The 18,177-nt window shown below is 47.9% G+C and overlaps 2 long non-coding RNA genes across 2 annotated transcripts; one reads left to right on the plus strand and one right to left on the minus strand.

Annotated features, from left to right (window-relative positions):
* Positions 1–11,283: 11,283 nt before the first annotated feature.
* Positions 11,284–17,206, minus strand: LOC143442327 (uncharacterized). Its single transcript, XR_013110401.1, has 2 exons — positions 13,155–17,206; positions 11,284–12,626 (listed from the first exon to the last, which is right to left on the minus strand). It is a non-coding gene; the product is annotated as an uncharacterized LOC143442327 (long non-coding RNA).
* Positions 13,600–17,537, plus strand: LOC143442328 (uncharacterized). The gene is made up of 3 exons (XR_013110402.1): positions 13,600–13,662; positions 15,781–15,885; positions 17,428–17,537. It is a non-coding gene; the product is annotated as an uncharacterized LOC143442328 (long non-coding RNA).
* The last annotated feature ends 640 nt before the right edge of the window (positions 17,538–18,177 follow it).

Genomic DNA, 18,177 nt, shown 5'->3' on the forward strand with positions numbered 1-18,177 from the left:
GCTTGGCCCCCTTGCCTGCCATCTCCATAGTCCCAGGCCCCTCAGCTCTCTCTTACAGTGGACATCAGCCCTGAGTCTTTCCCAGTGCCCCTCTCCTCTGACATTTCCCTGCTAGGCTGCCAAGACCAACAAGGCCTCAGAACAAAGGATCTTTTGAGAAGCAGGATGTAGTCCCCTCAGAAGGAACCTGTGGTCTTAGCTAACAAGGGTCCGCTCTGCACTCTCCTGTGAGTACTGGAAATTCAAACTTCAGAATGAGTACAGCCGAGATGGTCATTCCTCTGCAGAGTCCAGTCCTTGGCAGAATCATAGAAAAGCAGTTACTTTCCCAGAAAGGGAGGAGGTAAAAGCTCACATTGGAAACAACTGCACTGCAGTTTCCACCATCACCCGCACGGCCCAGCTTACGGCCCAGCGCACAGCCACCTCCATGGCAGCCAGAACAGCTCCCCTCTCTTTTAAAAGGCTCAATCAAGTAAAGCTACATACTTGGCTTTGCTAAGGAAAAGAATTTCGGGACAAGCCCATATGACACAGGTTGTAATTTATTGAAAGGTTGATTGGTTGGTTTGTTTTTTGAGACAGAGATTCATTTTGTAGTCCTGGCTGCTTTGGAACTCACTCTATAGACCAGGATGGCTTCAGAGCTTGGCCTGCCTCTCTGCCTCTCGTGTGCTGGGTCTAAGGGTGTGAGCCATGTCCAGCACTGATGGACATTAGGTGTGAGGCTGAATGAAAAGAACAAGACATTCTCAAGTGTTGACATGGTCTCTTAAAGGGGAAAAATGTTTCAGTACCCTGATAGTAATGAATGGAACAGTAACAGAGAAAACATTGAAGAGAAGACATGAGGGGAGAGAGAGAAAGAGAGAGAGAGAGAGAGAGAGAGAGAGAGAGAGAGAGAGAGCAAGAGAGAGAGAGCACTCCTTCCCTTGGAATCCAGTTGAGGCATCTTACTAACAGACAACAAGAATTCCAGCAAACTTATCTTTCTTCTTCCCACCTATGCACCTGTCCTTTCCCAGGAATGTCCTGAACTCCTTGTGCGACCTTGGGGCTCTTGGCTTCCCCAGCTCAGACGGTGATTCTATCCGAGGCTCTTCAGAGCCACTTCACTGATCTCTCTTAAAAGAGAATAAAGAAAAGTTTCCTAGCAACCTTTAGAGATGGAACCCGAGAGCCATCATGATGGTGTGGTGGATAGCCAGTGCTAAGAAAATCAATTGTAGCTCTGGGGGTAGGGGGGGAGTCCGCACCCACACGTGGGCATGCTTAATCTCCCCTCACAATCCTTTGAGAAGCAGGTATGCCTACCTGGCTGAGTCTTTTTTTTTAATCTGGGCTTCTCTTTTCTCTTTTATCCTTGGACTGAAGCCTATATAAAAATTTCTATAATAAAACTTCTAGGGGGCTGGAGAGATGGCTCAGAGGTTAAGAGCACTGACTGCTCTTCCTAGAGGACCTGCGTTCAATTCCCAGCCACCACATGGTGGCTCACAACCATCTGTCATGGGTTTCGATGCCCTCTTCTGGTGTGTCTGAAGAGATTGACAGTGTACTCACATTGAATAAATAAATAAATCTTAAAAACAAACAAACAAAAAAACAAAAACAAAACAAAAAAAAACTTCTAGCAGGGCGGTGGTGGCACACACCTTTGATCCCAGCACTTGGGAGGCAGAGGCAGGCAGATCTCAGAGTTTGAGGCCAGCCTGGTCTACAGAGAGAGTTTCAGGATGGCTAAGACCAAACAGAAAAACAAACAAACAAGCAAGCAAGCAAAAATCTCTAACTCTGCTTCAAAAACTGTTTAGTTTCAAATCCCTTTCAACATTGAAGCCATAAGCCCTGGTCTGACCAGAGTTGAGGTCCCTAGAAGCCTAGGGGAAATCCTCAGGCTGCTGAGAGTGACCGTGGGAGCTGTGCCTCTGTCCCCTCAAGACTGACAGTGGCAATAGCTTTGGAAGCGTTTGGGATTTCACGGCTGAATGGGTTTCTAAGCCCCACCCCTGTCTCTTTTCAGGTGCCTGAGCTGGAGTTACAGTCTAGTAAGATAAGCAGGAGACACTTGGGCTGTGTAAAGGGGCTGGCACCCCTGTTACTGTAAATGGGGTTTCTGATAAGATTTCTAGAAAATTGCAGCTTTAGAGTTAAGAAGGGAGAATGGCCTTGAGCCAGTGTTAATTCTGTTAGAATTCTTGATTCCCAGCTGGCAGGAGGCTTCCACCAGACTCTGGGGTAAGGCCTCCCCCCACTACTAGTCTAGCCTGCCTGGATTCGTGCCCCAGCTTCTGCCAGAGCCACCATATCAGCCACCTCAGCTCCCGCTCCATCTCAGCTCAGGCGACAGCCCAGAACTTTCAGCTGCTCCTCAGTCAGGGAGAAATATAATCCTCCCTTTCAGGGTCAACTCTAGGGCGGAAATAAAAGTAGCCACTGGGGGGAAGTCACGGCATCAGGAACAGGGCCCTGTGAACATGAACCCCAAGAGTGGGGGCCGTGGCTGGGTTTGCATGCATCTTACCCCAGGCTCTTGGGGTACAGCCTGCAGCTGTAGTTTGTATTTCAGCATTAACCCCTCTCGTACTAGGATCTCCAGCTATAGTCTCTGGAATGCCTCCAGCAGCAGTATCTGGATGCTTGGGAGAGATGCAGATTTATTTATTTATTTATTTAGATAGCAGTTCACTGTGTAGACTATAAGCTGGTCTCGAACTCACAGAGATCTACCTATTCCTGCCTCCTGAGTGCTGAGATTAAAAGCCTGTTACTATGACCAGGATGCAATGGAAATCCTTGCCCCCTCTCAGATCTGTTCCATCAGGCTTTGGGGGAGGGCCCAACAAGTTCTGTTTTAGCCTCTTAAGTGATTGTGAGTGCACCAGCTGTTGGGGACCTGCTAGTCAATGCTGAGGTGACCTGATTTTCCTTTGAGTGTCACATGACTATGATGTTCTCAATGTTTCTGCTAGGTATTCATTTGGGACAGGCAAATCCCATTTTAACTGATGAGCCAGAGGGGGGATTCCAGAAAGAACCGGCCTCCACGAATAGCTGTTCATAAAACGAGGAAGACATCTGAGGGGTGGCCTGTGGGTGCTGTCGGGAGCTGCATGGCATGGGGTGTGTCAGGGGGCAGGTTTAGAAGTAGAGGTCCAGGATGTGTGTGCAGGGAAGTGGAGGCTGCTGGGTAAGTGTCCTGAAGAGAGAGCAAGGAAAGAGCGGGACAAACCAATAGTAATAGCCACTACTATTTACCACAGCCTGTCGGAGCTCTTAAACACCCGCACTGAACATATTCACCCTTCATAAAGGTCCCATTCTACAGAGGGGAAAACTGAGTCACAAGGTTGAATAACTTATCCAGGCAAATAGCTATTATACAGAGGGCAGGATTGGGACACAGGTCAAGGGGGCCAGCAGAGCAGGACACCTGGGGGCCAGCACTGCAGGATACCTGGAGAGCTCATCTCAGATCTTTCCTAAGCACAGTGGGAAGGTGTTTGGAAGGCTTTAGGCAAAGGCTGCCAACTCTTTGTCTCATGTCTGTATTGCTGACTTGCTTTTGTGTAAAACTCCCCAAGGTCGGGATGAGCAGGGTGCACTTGGGAGGCCTGCTCTTCAGCCTGTGTCTCTGTGTGCTCAGCAGCAGTCTCTCAGGAAACTCATGGTGACAGCAACAGGCAGGGTGAGTCAAGGCCAGATGCTGATGGAGTGGGACAGCAGAGCCTTCTGGGAAAAGAACAAACTACATGAAGTCACTACAAGGATTCTTCCAAGACTAGAAAGATGGAACCTGACTGTCCATGTGGGGTTCCTGCTCTGAGCCTCACCCCTGCCTGGCTGGCAGGGCACTTGTTTGTTTTGTTTCAAGACAGGGTTTCTCTGTGTAGTCCTGGCTGTCCTGGAACTCACTCTGTAGACCAGGCTGGCCTCAGAAATCCACCTGCCTCTGCCTCCCAAGTGCTGGGATTAAAGGCGTGCACCACCACTACCTGGCTGGCATCAGATTTCATTACAGATGGTTGTGAGCCACCATGTGGTTGCTGCAAATTGAACTCAGGACCTCTGGAAGAGCAGTCAGTGCTCTTAACCACTGAGCCATCTCTCCAGCCTCAAGGTGCCTTGGTACCTTCCTTTCCTTCTTTCTTTCTCCCTTTCTTTCTTTCTTTCTTTCTTTCTTTCTTTCTTTCTTTCTTTCTCTCTCTTTCTTTCTTTCTTTCTTTCTTTTTCCATTTATATATTTTATTGAGTGTACGGTAGAAGAGGGAAAATGGGTCAAAAGGGAGGAACGTAGGGAGGGAGGAAGGGCCATCTTTCCATGCTGGGATGATCCGTGCCTTGGGAAGGGAAGCAGTCAGTCCATCCAAATGGGCTGGTATGTAGTCGCCATGCTTTATCGAAAAGACCTTGGTTCTGGCCTCCCATTTGATTCCCAAAGGGCAGTCTGGGGACTGTGTCTCATGATGGTCTAACCCCAGCTCACGTTCCCTATTATTGGGTGCTATCCAACGCTTGGTGAATTCTGCTTCCGAATGATAGGAAGAGCCGACATTGAAGGAGCAAAAACGCGACATCACTGTGAATGCTTTGCCACCACAAGCCAATTATCCTTGTGGTAACTTTTCTGATGCCTCCTACAAAAGTGGCCCAGTAGGCACTCGAATTCCACGCCCGGCTCCACACCAGCGAGCGAGCTTCTTACGCATTTAAAGTTTGAGACTAGGTTGAGCTAAGGTGCTTTTTTTAATCACTTATTTTCTGAGGCAGAGGCTCTCAGTGGACCTGGAGCTCACTGATCTGGCTAGGCTAACTGCCCAGCAAACTCCAAGAATCCTCCTGTCTCTGTTTCCTCTGTACTGGGACGACAGACATGCCCTGCTTTTGCTGTGGGTACTAGGGACCCTAACTCATGTGTTTATAAGTACACACTCTATTGACTGAACCACCTCCTTAGCTCCTTTTGTCTGTTTTTGAGTCAGGGTTTCATGATATAGCCAAGGCTAGCCTTGAACTTGCTGTCCTTCAGTCAGGGTATGCTGGGCTTACGGATGTGTTCTGACACCTAACTGCAAAAGTGATCTTTCAGTATGTTTTGTCAGGTATGGGAGTCTGTAGTCTAGCAAACAAAAAAATAGTATGGCCTACCTTGCTGGGTCCTCGGAAGAACTGAACTCAGGGGCCTCACGTTCTCTCTGCATCTGACTCAGAAAAAAAATTTGTCTTTGGATTCTGTCTTTTCCCTCTCTCTGTTTCAGCCACTTTGAATGCTTTCTGTGCTGGAAATCATCATTTGCAAACTGTGACACACACATCCACACCACACACACACACCACACATACACATTCTACACACACCCCCCACCATCACACACATACACACCACACATACACACATACACCACACTCACCCACACATACACCACACACACAACACACACACACACACACACACACACACCCCGTGTCACTCTTCCCTTGCAGTAGATCTGCTGAAATGACCAGGTTTTGGCAGATGCAGCGTAAGGCAAAGGCAATCCATTAATTTCTCTTAAGCAGAAGACTCGTGTTCCCTCCTCCCCTCTCTTTCCTGTAGATGAAATGGGAATGCTGGGGCTGAAGCTGGAGCAGCCAATCTGGACCATGTGGCAAAAGGCAAATATGGACCATCCAGGAACAAGGCAGAGGAGGACCCTAATGTTTGCATTATTATCATAGCTTCCTGGACTGAATTCTGTTTTGAGTTAGGGTCTCACCATGTAGACCAGGCTAGCCTCAATCTCACAGAGCTCTGCCTGCCTCTACCTCGTGATTGCTGGAGTTAAAGGCTCCACACCCAGCCGTATTCTTGGACCAAGAGATGCAGATTGGTTTGAGGTAGGGTCTCATATAGCACAGGTTGGCTTTAAACTAATAGTTGAAAGTAGATTTGACTTCCCAGATTCTGAAATTAAAGATGTATACCACCACATCCATCAGCTTCTTGGTGGCTCCAGGAGAGACTGGAAGCCTGGTGGGACAGCTGGAACTGTAAGATCAGGGTTCTGTTTGACCTAGGAACAAAGCCAGGTGTGCCTGGCAGCCTCTGCGTCAAGAGGGCACACGGATGAAGAAGGAAGCTCAGGGGAGCCGCTGAGCAGGTGGCTCCTTTCCTAGAGTCCCCTTTTCAGCCTCCAGCTGCCCTCCCACCCCCCACCCCCACCCCCCTGCCCCCACCTTCCTGCTCGTTAGACTCTGCTCTTCAGGCCTAATTGATTAGGGCTGGAGAACTGGAGCAGGCCCACAGGCACCCACGGCTCTGCAGGAACCAGCCTCATCTTTCCGTGCCTTCTGGAACTCTGAGGCAAAAGCGCTAACTGCCATTGGATCTCCATGTGAGGCTGGATCTTCACAGAACAATGTCCCGTGCTCTTCAGGAGAATGACCTGGAGTGCTGGAGTATGGGAGCGCTGTTATGTGTGGTGCCAAGCAACTGAAGCGTCAGCCACACAGGTGGTCTTGGGCTCTTGATCCACCTTGCCCTTACCCTCTTCCCCGGGGGAAAGCTGAGTTCAAGCGCTGCCCCCCTTGAGGGACAGGAAACCACTAATCCCTGCTTCTAGTTGCCAAGCAACCCAGGATGAGCCTTCGAGGTCATTTCTCAGACAGCTCTGCGCATCCCCGCAGCCTGCGAACAGATGGCCCCACAACCAACCAGTCCCAGCCCTAAGCAATTGCTATGCTCCTGCAGCCTGTCTCCCTGAGAGTAAGCAAAGAGGAGGAGGCCTCCAGGGATGCAGGCGGGGCAGTGTGGGGCCTGTTGAGTGTGGAAAGGGAGAGGGGCCTGGGCTGGGCTCCCAGCAGCCCTAAAGCATTCTGCTCTTGCCCAGGGCAGTGCCTGGGAGGAAGGGAATGAGGAGGAAGCTTGATAGCTAACTGCCGTTAGTTCTCTAGTTAGGCTGGATTGTGTAGGGAAGAAGGCCTGTCCCACTTGTCTGCTCGCCAGAGTACATCCTTTGACGAGAGGCTCTCAGTAGCTAGGAACAAGCTACGGATGCAGCTCAGTTGTAGAGGCCTGCCTAGCATGTTTGAAGCCCTGTGTTTGATCTCTAGTATTTCATAAAACTGGGTGTGGTGATGTATTCCTGGGACCCCATTACTGGGGAGATGGTAGCAGGAGAATCAGAAGTCCAGTGTCATCCCTGCCCACACAGAGAGTTACAAGCCAGAACTTGTGTCAGTCTCAGGACTCAGGAGGCAGAGGCAGGAGGATCTCCGTGAGTTCAAGGCCAGACTGGTCTATATATCAAGTTCTTATGTAGTAAGGTCTTGTCTCAAATAAATAAGAAATTAAAAAATCAGGAGGCATCTGTAGTAACCAATCATCTGTTCTTTATTTCTAGGACAAAATTTGAGATGATGTCTCAGCCTGAGGGAGGCTTTCCTCTCTGGTTGCAGGAAGATACGAGATGCAGACGGCTCTGAGGAGTGTCTGTCCTGTTGTCCTCTGTTTTGTTTTTAATTTTCTTAGTTTTGTATTTTTGAGAAAGGGTCTCACTCTGTATCTTCTGGCTAGCCTTGCACTCGCTGTGTGTTAGTAAACCCCCCTCCATCCCCCCTTCCTGAAAGCATCATGGCTGGCAACAAAACAATTGGAGAAAAGGCAAGCATGAATCTCAGTTCAGTTCAGACGTCTGGAGTCTGACGCCAGGTGGTTTAATTTAGCAGTATTTAAGCCTAGCACAATTTTGGAAAAAAAGTTTTCTGATGACAATTAACTCAATTCCTGAGTGTACATCAAAGCTTAAGGCCTGTTTACATTGAAACTCTGCAAAGGTGAGGCAGTGGTGGCACATGCCTTTAATCCCAGCACTTGGGAGGCAGAGGCAGGTAAATTCGAGTTCGAGGCCAGCCTGGTCTACAGAGTGAGTTCCAGGACAGCCAGGGCTACACAGAGAAACCCTGTCTCAAAAACCAACCAACCAAAACCAAAACCAAAACCAAAACAAAAACAAAAAAAACAAAAAAAAAAAAAAGAAAGAAAGAAAGAAAAGAAAAGAAGAAAAAAAGAAACTCTGGAAAGTACAGATGGCTTCTTCCATAAAGATGGGTTCTGTGGACTGAGATACAATGCCCAAGGTAAGGGTCTAGGGAGGATGACTGAGGTAAACTCCATGTCTGTGGGCATCAGGAGTGGCCTGGCCCTGAGACAACACAGAAGTCACTCAGGCTGCTGGGAAGCACAAGAGGTGTGTCTCCTAAGGATGGCTTTATGGAGGAACAATGCTCCATAATGGGGGATGGGAGTCTGGGCTAAACCAACATAACAATTCTGGGGCGTTTGGGTGAAGCCTGGCCCTATAGGTAGCAAAGCGTCACCAGATTATAAACTCCATCCTTTGCCAGCATTCCAGGGGAAGGACAGGTAGCCATCTTCCTCTGAAGAGACAAGCCCATGTGCTTAACCTTCCTGGTTCCCCTTGAGCTTGTCTGTGTGCACGAGGACCTCTAGCCCTCTACAGCTCTGTAGACCAGGCTGGACACAGACTCACAGAGATCTGTCTGCCTCTGCCTTCTATGTGTTGGGATCACAGGCATGTGCAACTGCTCCCTGACTTTTATTTTGAAATGTGTATGAGTGGGGGGGCTGGAGAGATGGCTCAGCAGTTAAGAGGCACTGGCTGCTCTTGCAGAGGTCCTGAGTTCAATTCCCAGCAACCACGTGGTAGCTCACAACCATCTGTAATGAGATCCAATACCCTATTCTGGTGTGTCTGAAGACAGCTACATTGTGTGTGTGTGTGTGTGTGTGTGTGTGTGTGTATGTGTGTATTTCTTTAAAAATGTATATGAGTGTTTGCATATGTATGGGCACCATACATATGTCCTAAGTACCTCAGGGACCAGAAGAAGTGAGTCAGACCTGGAACTGGAGTTACAGTTCTGAGCCACCACTGGGAACCTTACCCAGGGCCTCTGCATGAGGAGCATGTGCCGTTAGCTTGAGCCATCTCTCCAGTCTGTGTTGCCCTACATTAACGCAAAGCAAGACAGACCTGCTATGTTCAGAGCAGACACCAGCCACATGTCCTTTAATTCAATCCAATTCTGGCGTGACCCACCTGCAGGTGGTGTAACATCCCGGAGGTTCAGGCTGAGCCTCACAGGTTTCTAACTGAGGATGCCAACAGGTGGATTGCCATATCCACTTCTGACCAACCGATGTCAAACTATGGCCCCCCCACAAACTCTGGTCTCTGGGTTAAATCATTTTGCTGGTGGTTCCCAGTACTCAGGGAAACGGAATGCTCACCAGTTGCCTCTTACCATTATTTTTATTTGAGACGGGTCGTGCTGTGAAGTCCAGGGTAGCCTTGAACTTAGAATCCTTCTGCTTCTGTTTCTGAGATCATATGCCTGGCACCAGTTTATTATATTAGTAAAGGATATTATCTCTGCATGGTATTGCATGCCCATAATGCCAGCACTCAGAAGGCTAAAGTTGGAAGATTGTCATGAGATAAAGGCCACCCTGGGCTGTATAGTAAGTCCCAGGATAGCCTGGGTTACACTGTGAAGCTATCTTTAAAAGAAAAAAAAAAAAAGTACAGCATCTTGAGTGCAGGGGACAGATCTAACATTTGTTAAAAGTCTGGTCCTGTTGTCCCTTTAAGGGAATGATTGGAAACATTTATGATCTGAATAAGAACTGTCCCTCAAAGACTGGAATGTTTAAGCACTTGGTTCCCCATTGCTGGTGCTGTTTGGGAAGGTGGTGAGACCTTTAGGAGGTGGGACCTTACTAGAGGAAATATGTCACTGGGGGTGGGCTTTCAGTGTTTATCAGCGCATTGTATCCTGTCCTCTGTTGTGCTTTGTCTAAAGTAGCTTCCTGCTCCTGTTGACATGCCTACCGCTTGCCGCCATGCCTCCCCACCCACTATGATGGACTCCTATCCCCACAGAACCATATGCCCAAATAAACTCTTCTGTAAGTTGCTTTGGGTCGTGGTATTTTGTCACAGCAACAGAAAAAAAAAATTAATGCAGAAGACAAAGTGAGTGGTGGGTTAGTGCTGTGTGGCGACGCACACCTGTGATCAGAGCATCCAAGATGTTGAGGCTGGACTTTGAGATGGGTATAGAGTAAGCACTTTTTTTTTTTTTTTTTTTTTTTTTTTTTTGGTTTTTTGAGACAGGGTTTCTCTGTGTAGTCCTGGCTCTCCTGGAACTCACTTTGTAGACCAGGCTAGCCTCGAACTCAGAAATCTGCCTGCCTCCACCTCCCAAGCGCTGGGATTAAAGGCGTGAGCCACCACCGCCCAGCCAGAGTAAGCACTTGTCTCCAAGAAAACATTTAAAAACTTGACTGTGGAATATAACTCATGTAGAGAAAGGCGCATAAGACAGAAACATGTGGTATGATGTGTAATTATGAAATAAACACCTGTCCTGTATGCACCAGCTCGAGGCACGGCAGATTGCTGGCAGCTCAGGTGTCCCTGTGTCTCTGTCACATGCCTTAGTTCCTCCTAAGGGAATCATTCTTGTGGTCTTTACAGTAGTCTCTACCCACTGGTACAGCTTCATGGGTCTTCATAGAACATCCATGCTCTACAGTATAATTTAGATTCTTCTGGTTTCAAACTTTATATAAATAAGTCACCCCAGATGTTTTGGGCTTTGCTTTTTTGCTGTGTGCTAGGCTCTTACCAGTCTGTGTTGTTGGGAAGAATAGTTTACCTATTTTCACTGCTGCTCACTATTCCCTGGTGTAATTACAAAGCCAACTCAGAGCTGCGGGGCTGGCTCTGACTTTGACACACAAGATAGAAGACCTAAGTTTGATGTCCAGAATTCACAAAAGTAAATATAAATAAATAAATAAGCAAGCAGATGTGTCTGTAATTCCAGGTGGGACCAGAGAATTTGCTAGAAGCTACCAGGACAGTTAGCTTGGAGTAAACCACGAAGCAGAAACAAGAGCAACCATGGTCAGCACTGTAGGAGGGGAGAACAAACTTCCTAAATCTTTCCTCTGACTTCCACGTGTGCCTTCACAAACGGAAAATAATTTTTTCAACAAAGCACCCCATTGGGGCTGAAGAGATGGCCCAGGGGTTAAGGGCTTGTTCTGTGTTCTGCTTTTGCAGAGGACCCAAGTTCAGTTCCCAGCAGCTCATAACAGCAAGTAACTCCAGCTCCCACAGCTTCTTCTGGTGGGCACCTAGACTCCTGGGCAGGCATCTGCACTGGTGGGTGTAGCGCACAACCTCACCGATAAGGAGCACGCCACACTCAGGATTCTTCTGACAGCATTTATTGAACAGCTCTCAGGATGGTAAGGTGGAGGGAAGGACGCCGAGCTCAGAAAGCCCGCTGCTTAAATAGAGCTTTGGGAGACGTGCAGATCCCTCATTGGCTCAAATCTTTCATCCAATTGTCATACTCGGTTTTTGCGCCATGCGCAGGCGCATTCTCAAGTAAAGCTTCCGTGAAGAACCAGGAAGCAGAAGCCTGCGCCATCTTTTAATGGCAAATGCGGCTCCTCACATCTCCCCCTTCCTTATTAAACTGCAACAACAATCGAGGGCTGTTAGGTTGCCGATCTAGCCCACCGTTCTACCGATAGGCGTTCAAGGCAGTTAAACAGTACGAGACCCTCCACACCTTTTATCCCGTGCAATGGGAACCTGAGCCCCGGGAAGTGTGGAGGACCACCACTAGGATACCTGGTGCAATGGGAACACGAGCCCTCAGGATATCCTGTTAAGTGATGGTGTCTCATTGTTTAAGCAGATTCGACCAGGCTTGAGGGGATGTTCCCTGCTCCACGGCAAGCAATGTTTGAATTTGCAGAGCAACCAGAGGGTAAGCAGCACTTCCCCAAAGATCATGCAGCCAAATAACCCTACCCCCACCCATTCCTTAAAGTAAGAAAAGACTGAAGAGATCCATGAGGAGTCCCTGGGTCAGGGAGAAATCCAAGCGAGTAGAATTGATCTGGACGATAGCAATCCGCAATCGTCGCATGGTCTCATCAAAATCAGCCGTCCAATTCTGCAATAGCTGCTGAGATAAGATTCTTGAAAGGTTAGCTACCCGAGTAAAATTTTCATATTGAATGAAGGTATTTATATACACAAGCAGGAGAACACAGGTGAAAACACTTTACCACGTGCACCATACAGCTGAGGTCACTAAACAGCAAAACAAGCTATGTGGGATAAACAATATATTTATCAGAGTGTGCTTCAGCTGTTATAGGCTTTTGACTAAACCGTTGATATAAAAGCAACACTCTTTAAGGCAACACACAACTTCCCCTGTTGGAGAAGTGAAAGGTCTAAGCCTTGTACCCATAAATTTATACCAATGAAATCCTTGAATTTTGCATCAGCTTAGTAACCATTATACAGATAAAGACAGCCTAATATTAACCACCTCAGTCCCCAAGTCCAGGGTATTGGGGCGCCGACTCTTCATTAACTTCTTCAAGCTGAACATGGGCGTTGACTTTTAGAAGAGGAATGAGGGGAAGGGCAAATTGATAAGCATCTGAAATCTGTCTTAACTGCATCCAGCTGGAAGTCCAGGGCATCAGTGAACATGCAGGTGATAAGATTCATTCTCCAAAGCTGTGTATTCTGCAATATACAAATCTCAAAACAAGGTTTAGTATCAAGATAATTATTTTGATTCTCTGAAATCTAGTGTTCTGGAGGCCTACCTCTGTCATGTCTGATCCATATAATTCTGGAAGACATAACTACTACCTTAATGACCTCATCAGAAAACTCATAGAAAAACCTTTTTTCCAAATTAACCTTTCCTTAAGCCAGTAACCAGAAAAACCTTTACATTGAGTTTTTATCCAGAAAAATATTATACAACTCAGAATCACACCCATTTTGAAAGTTAAATCAATTAACATTATCATTTTGCTTAGCTCTCTGTCTAGAGCAGCCTTCTATTTATTCCTCGCGTCTTTAAAGCCTTTTTCATCTGTTTTTACTCACTTATTTATTGCCCCATTTTCATTATTATAACCTTTATTTATCTGTTTGGCTCTCTTGACTCAGAGCAGCCTGCAATTTACTCCTTGCATCTTTAAAACTTTTTTCATCTGTTTCTATTACTTATTTCTTGCCCCGTTTTTGTTACTATGCAATCACCTTTGTTTCACTTCTGAATTCAACCAGCTCCGTCAGTCGACTGGTTCTCCAGCGCAGGGTGTCTTCCACTGTATCCCGCTTACTGGAATTCCTTGCAGAAAAGCGTCTAGACTCTCCTCGCCGTCAGTTCTGAATCCTCTGCGAGCCAACAGGGTCCTTCACGACTGGTCAAAACCCCGAGATGTTCGGCTCCACCCGGGTTTTGGCACCAAATGTAGCGCACAGCCTCGCCGATAAGGAGCACGCCACACTCAGGATTCTTCTGACAGCATTTATTGAACAGCTCTCAGGATGGTAAGGTGGAGGGAAGGACGCCGAGCTCAGAAAGCCCGCTGCTTAAATAGAGCTTTGGGAGACGTGCAGATCCCTCATTGGCTCAAATCTTTCATCCAATTGTCATACTCGGTTTTTGCGCCATGCGCAGGCGCATTCTCAAGTAAAGCTTCCGTGAAGAACCAGGAAGCAGAAGCCTGCACCATCTTTTAATGGCAAATGCAGCTCCTCACAGGTGGGCACCTGCACTCATGGGAACCTGCACTGGTGGGCACATACCCCCACACACATAGTTACAAATACAAGTAGATATTTTGTAAAGAAATGTGTCTAGCCGGGCAGTGGTGAGGCACACCTTTAATCTCAGCACTTGGGAGGCAGAGGTAGGTGGATTTCTGAGTTCAAGGCCAGCCTGGTCTACAGAGTGAGTTCCAGGACAGCCAGAGATACACAGAGAAACCCTGTCTCAACAAAACAAAACAAAACAAAACAAAACAAAAAAACAAAACAAAACAAAAAAAAGGAAAAAAAGTGTCTATGCACTTTACTAGTGATAGACTTTGAAATTCTTTGTTTTTACATTTAAATTGTGTGCAGGAGAGAGAACATGAGGAAGTCAGTTCTCTTTCAGCTATGTGGTTCCAACAAGCTCCCTTTCCCACTGAGCCATCCCACCTGCTTCTTGATGGGCTTTAGGATTGCTTCTGGTGCTCGTGTATTCTTAAGTTCTCTCTCTCTCTCTCTCTCTCTCTCTCTCTCTCTCTCTCTCTCTCTCTTCTCTTTCTCTCTGAGACAGATCTCTCATTATGTTGTTCAGGGACTCACTCTGTTAGACCAGGCTGGCCTCGAACTCACAGTGCCACCTGCCTCTGCATCCTGGGTGCTGGGATTCAAGGCGTGTGCCAGCCAGACCAGCTCTGAGTGCTTTTGTATATATTCCTTGGCACACTATGCATGCATCGCCTAGGACATTTTTCTGGTTTGGTGTCCTGCATCACAGTATATGAGTGTCATACCACTCTACTAGAAAATGCCAAAATTGCCTTTCCCCAAATCAGCTGTGCTAAGACACACCAGCTTCTATGTAAATTTTGGAAGGGTTGTAAATCCAGCAGTCAGGAGGCGGAGGTAGGAGGATCAGTGGTTCAAGGCCAACCTCCCATACAGCCCAAGTTTGATGACAGCTTGAGCTATATGAGACCCTGTCTCATAAAGGAGGTGAGCAGCTGGCTGGCTAAGTAGGTGAGTCACTTGCTGTTAACCGTTTATTGTTTCTTGAGACATAGTCTTGCTATATTGCTCAGGCTGTACCAGAACTTCTGGGTTCAAGTGGGTCTCCCTCCTCGGCTTCTCTCCCAGGCGGGTACCACCCACAGTGCCTGGCTTCCTCTTATTTGGGGGAAAAAACAAATCAGGCTGGGCGTAGTGGCACATGCTTGTGACCCCAGCAATGGGAAAATGGAATGCATGATGACAGGAGGCCAGAGCCAGCCTAAGACCCTGTCTGCACTGGGCACGGTGACACCTTTAATCCTGGCACTCAGGAGGTAGAGGCAGGTGGATCTCTGTGAGTTTGAGGCCAGCCAGATCTACTGAGAGAGTTCCAGGACAGCCAGGGCTACACAGAAAAACCTTGTCTTGAAAAGCCAGGAGACAAAAACAAAGAACCTAAAACCTCAAACAATTTCCATTTGTTGTCACTCTTGAGGTCTAGGATAATAATCACCCCCCACAAACATTCACATTTGCTTCCAGGAAGCACAGGAGCTTATAGCTATAGCAGGCAGAAATGTACAAGTCCATTTAAATAAATGCCAAGATCACAAGTGTGAGCAACCGTGTACATTTTTTAAAAACACACTTCCTGGCAAGGACTGTGGGAAGCCTGGTGTATTTCCTGCTCTGGTATCCTCTGGAGTTATTCAGATGCTCAGTGAGAGACTAGATTTTCCAGCCTGGCATTTGTGTGGTGCAGGCCTTTGAGCCTGTGTGGCAAGCACTTTACCAAGTAAGCACCTCCCCAGCCTAGGATGGTTAATCTCGACTGCCATCCTGGTAGCGGGGAGTAGCATCCAGATTTGTGAAGTACACTTTGGGTGTGTCTTTGAGGATGTGTCCAGAAAAAGAGTTAGCTAGTGGGGAGAGCCATCCTGAATCTCATCCCATTGGCTAAGGGTCCAAATGGAATAAGGGTGACAAACCTAGCAAGGGCTTGTCTCTCTCCTTCCTGTCCTGACATGGGCTAGCCCACTCCATTTCTCTCCCATTCCACCCTGAGCTCACTCTCAGCACCATGAAGGACAGAACTGGTGAAGCCTCAGGCTGATGGCAGTCTTCCTTCTGTTTCTCCCAGCCATCCAATCACAACAGTGAGAAGAACCACACAGCCTCTGATAAAGAAGCCTCCGCTCACAAGGGCTCTGCAGGCTCCCGTGTGATCCTTCCATCTGGCTCTAATGTGAGCAGGAATGCAGAGTGGCCTGTTGTAGGCATGGAAACGAGGCTGTGAGAGCATTTGCCTCAGCTGCCTGCTGGATCTTTCAGGAGAGGAGGTTTATCTCCAACACCAATGCATATGTGCGCGCGCGCGCGCGCACACACACACACACACACACACACACACACACACACAGACGTGTGGGCAGGTACACACAGCAGCTGCTCTGGGCCTGTTTGCCAAAAGGCATGCGGCATCAGTCTTATTTTCCTTGCCTATAAAATGGGTCTCACATGCTCTGCTGAGTCCCAGAAACTGATCTTTCCCAAATCTCCCGCTCTTGTAGGTTCTGTAGGTTCTAGTCTGGACTAGAGGATGTTCTTTTGACTTCTCGAGCACGTGATCTTTGATGTCATCCATGGTAGCAAATGATTTTAATCTCTGCACTCGGGAGGCAGAGGCAGAGAGGCAGAGAGGCAGAGAGGCAGAGAGGCAGAGAGGCAGAGAGGCAGAGAGGCAGAGAGGCAGAGAGGCAGAGAGGCAGAGAGGCGGAGAGGCGGAGAGGCGGAGAGGCAGAGAGGCGGAGAGGCGGAGAGGCAGAGAGGCAGAGAGGCAGAGAGGCAGAGAGGCAGAGAGGCAGAGAGGCAGAGAGGCAGAGAGGCGGAGGCGGAGGCGGGGGCAGAGGCAGGCTGATTTCCGTGACTTTGAGGCCAGCCTAGTCTACCTTGTGACTTCCAGGATAGCTAGGGTTGTTACAGAGAAACCTTGTCTCAAAAACAAAAAACAAAACAAAACAAACACAGGCTGCCCACACGTCTTGACTAATGCTCTGATGACATCCTTGTTGGGGCTGATGGACAATGGTTATCTGTGACATGCTGTGTCACCACAGTTACTATCTGACCAGAGTGGCATGCCATGACTGGTAAGATGATGGCAGATCAGGTCACTGTAGCATTTGGTAACTATGGTGACAACATTGACTAAAACTGGGTGTGGTTGCTCCTGAGTCTCTGTAAGTGACAGGGCAGATGTGGCTGAGGGCGGTTCCAGAGGAACGCCAAGAATCAAGGAATGCCAATTATATGCTCAGCTGCATTAAGCTTTTCATGCTAAGACAAAGACAAGTGCTAAGTGGGGTGGCCTGGAGAGACAGCTCTGTGCTTACGAGTGCTGGCTGCTCCGGGAGGATCCAATTTGGTTCCCACGCCTTCCTCAGGTGGCTCATAACCTCCAGCTCTCAAGGATCTGATGTCCTCTTCTGTCCTCTGCAGACTGAAAACACACACATGGCACACAGATAGAGACACACATGTACACACACACACACACACACACACACAGAGGAAAAGAGTGAATTGAACATAAGCATTCGTTACTGTGGTGGTTTGCACAGGAATGGCCCCATAGACTCTTGCATATGGATACCTAGCCATATGGATTGGCACTATTAGGAGGTGTGGCCTTGTTGGAGGAAGTGTGTCACTGTGGGGGTGGGCTTTGATGTCTCCTATGCTCAAACTACACCCAATGTGAAACACAATCCCCTTCTACTGCCTGCAGATCTAGATGAAGAACTCTCAGCTCCTCTTGCACCATACCTGCCTGGACGCTGCCGTGCTCCCACCTTGATGATAATGGACTGAACCTCTGAACCCATAAGCCAGCCCCAATTAAACATTTTCCTTTATATGAGTTGCCTTGGTCATGGTGTCTCTTCACAGTAACGAAACCCTAACTAAGACAATTACTTTCTGCTTCTTGTAGACACATTAAGACCATCCGCCTTGATTTCCCAGCCATGATGTTCTTACCTTTAAACTGTGAGCCAAAATAAGCCCTCCTCCCTCAAGCTGCTTTTGTCAGAGTATTCTGTCATAGCAACAAGAAAGGAACTGAGGAACAGCTTTGATCCCTGCAGAGTCTTAAATGAAAACGGCCCCCATGGGCTCACATGAGTGTTTGGGTCCCAGTTAGTGAATGGTTTAGCAAGGATTAGGAGATGTGGCTTTGTTGGGGGAGGTGTGCCTTGGGATGGGAGATGGAGGTTTCAAAAGCCTACAGCAGACCCAGCCCTGCTCTCTTTCTACCCTGGATAAGATGCAAGCTCTCAGCTACTGTTCCAGCACACGTCAGCCTGCCTGCTGCCATGCTTCTCACCATAACGATAATGAACTATCCCTCCGAAAATTCTCAGTGAAATGCATTTTTTTCATAAGTTGCCTTGGTCATGGTGTCTCTTCAGAGCAATTGAGCAGTGACTGAGGCAGTCCCCAAATGTTTATCTCACTGCACCTCTGGGCTCTGCCCACA

Source organism: Arvicanthis niloticus, chromosome 5 (genome assembly GCF_011762505.2).
Source record: "Arvicanthis niloticus isolate mArvNil1 chromosome 5, mArvNil1.pat.X, whole genome shotgun sequence".
Classification (NCBI taxonomy): domain Eukaryota; kingdom Metazoa; phylum Chordata; class Mammalia; order Rodentia; family Muridae; genus Arvicanthis; species Arvicanthis niloticus.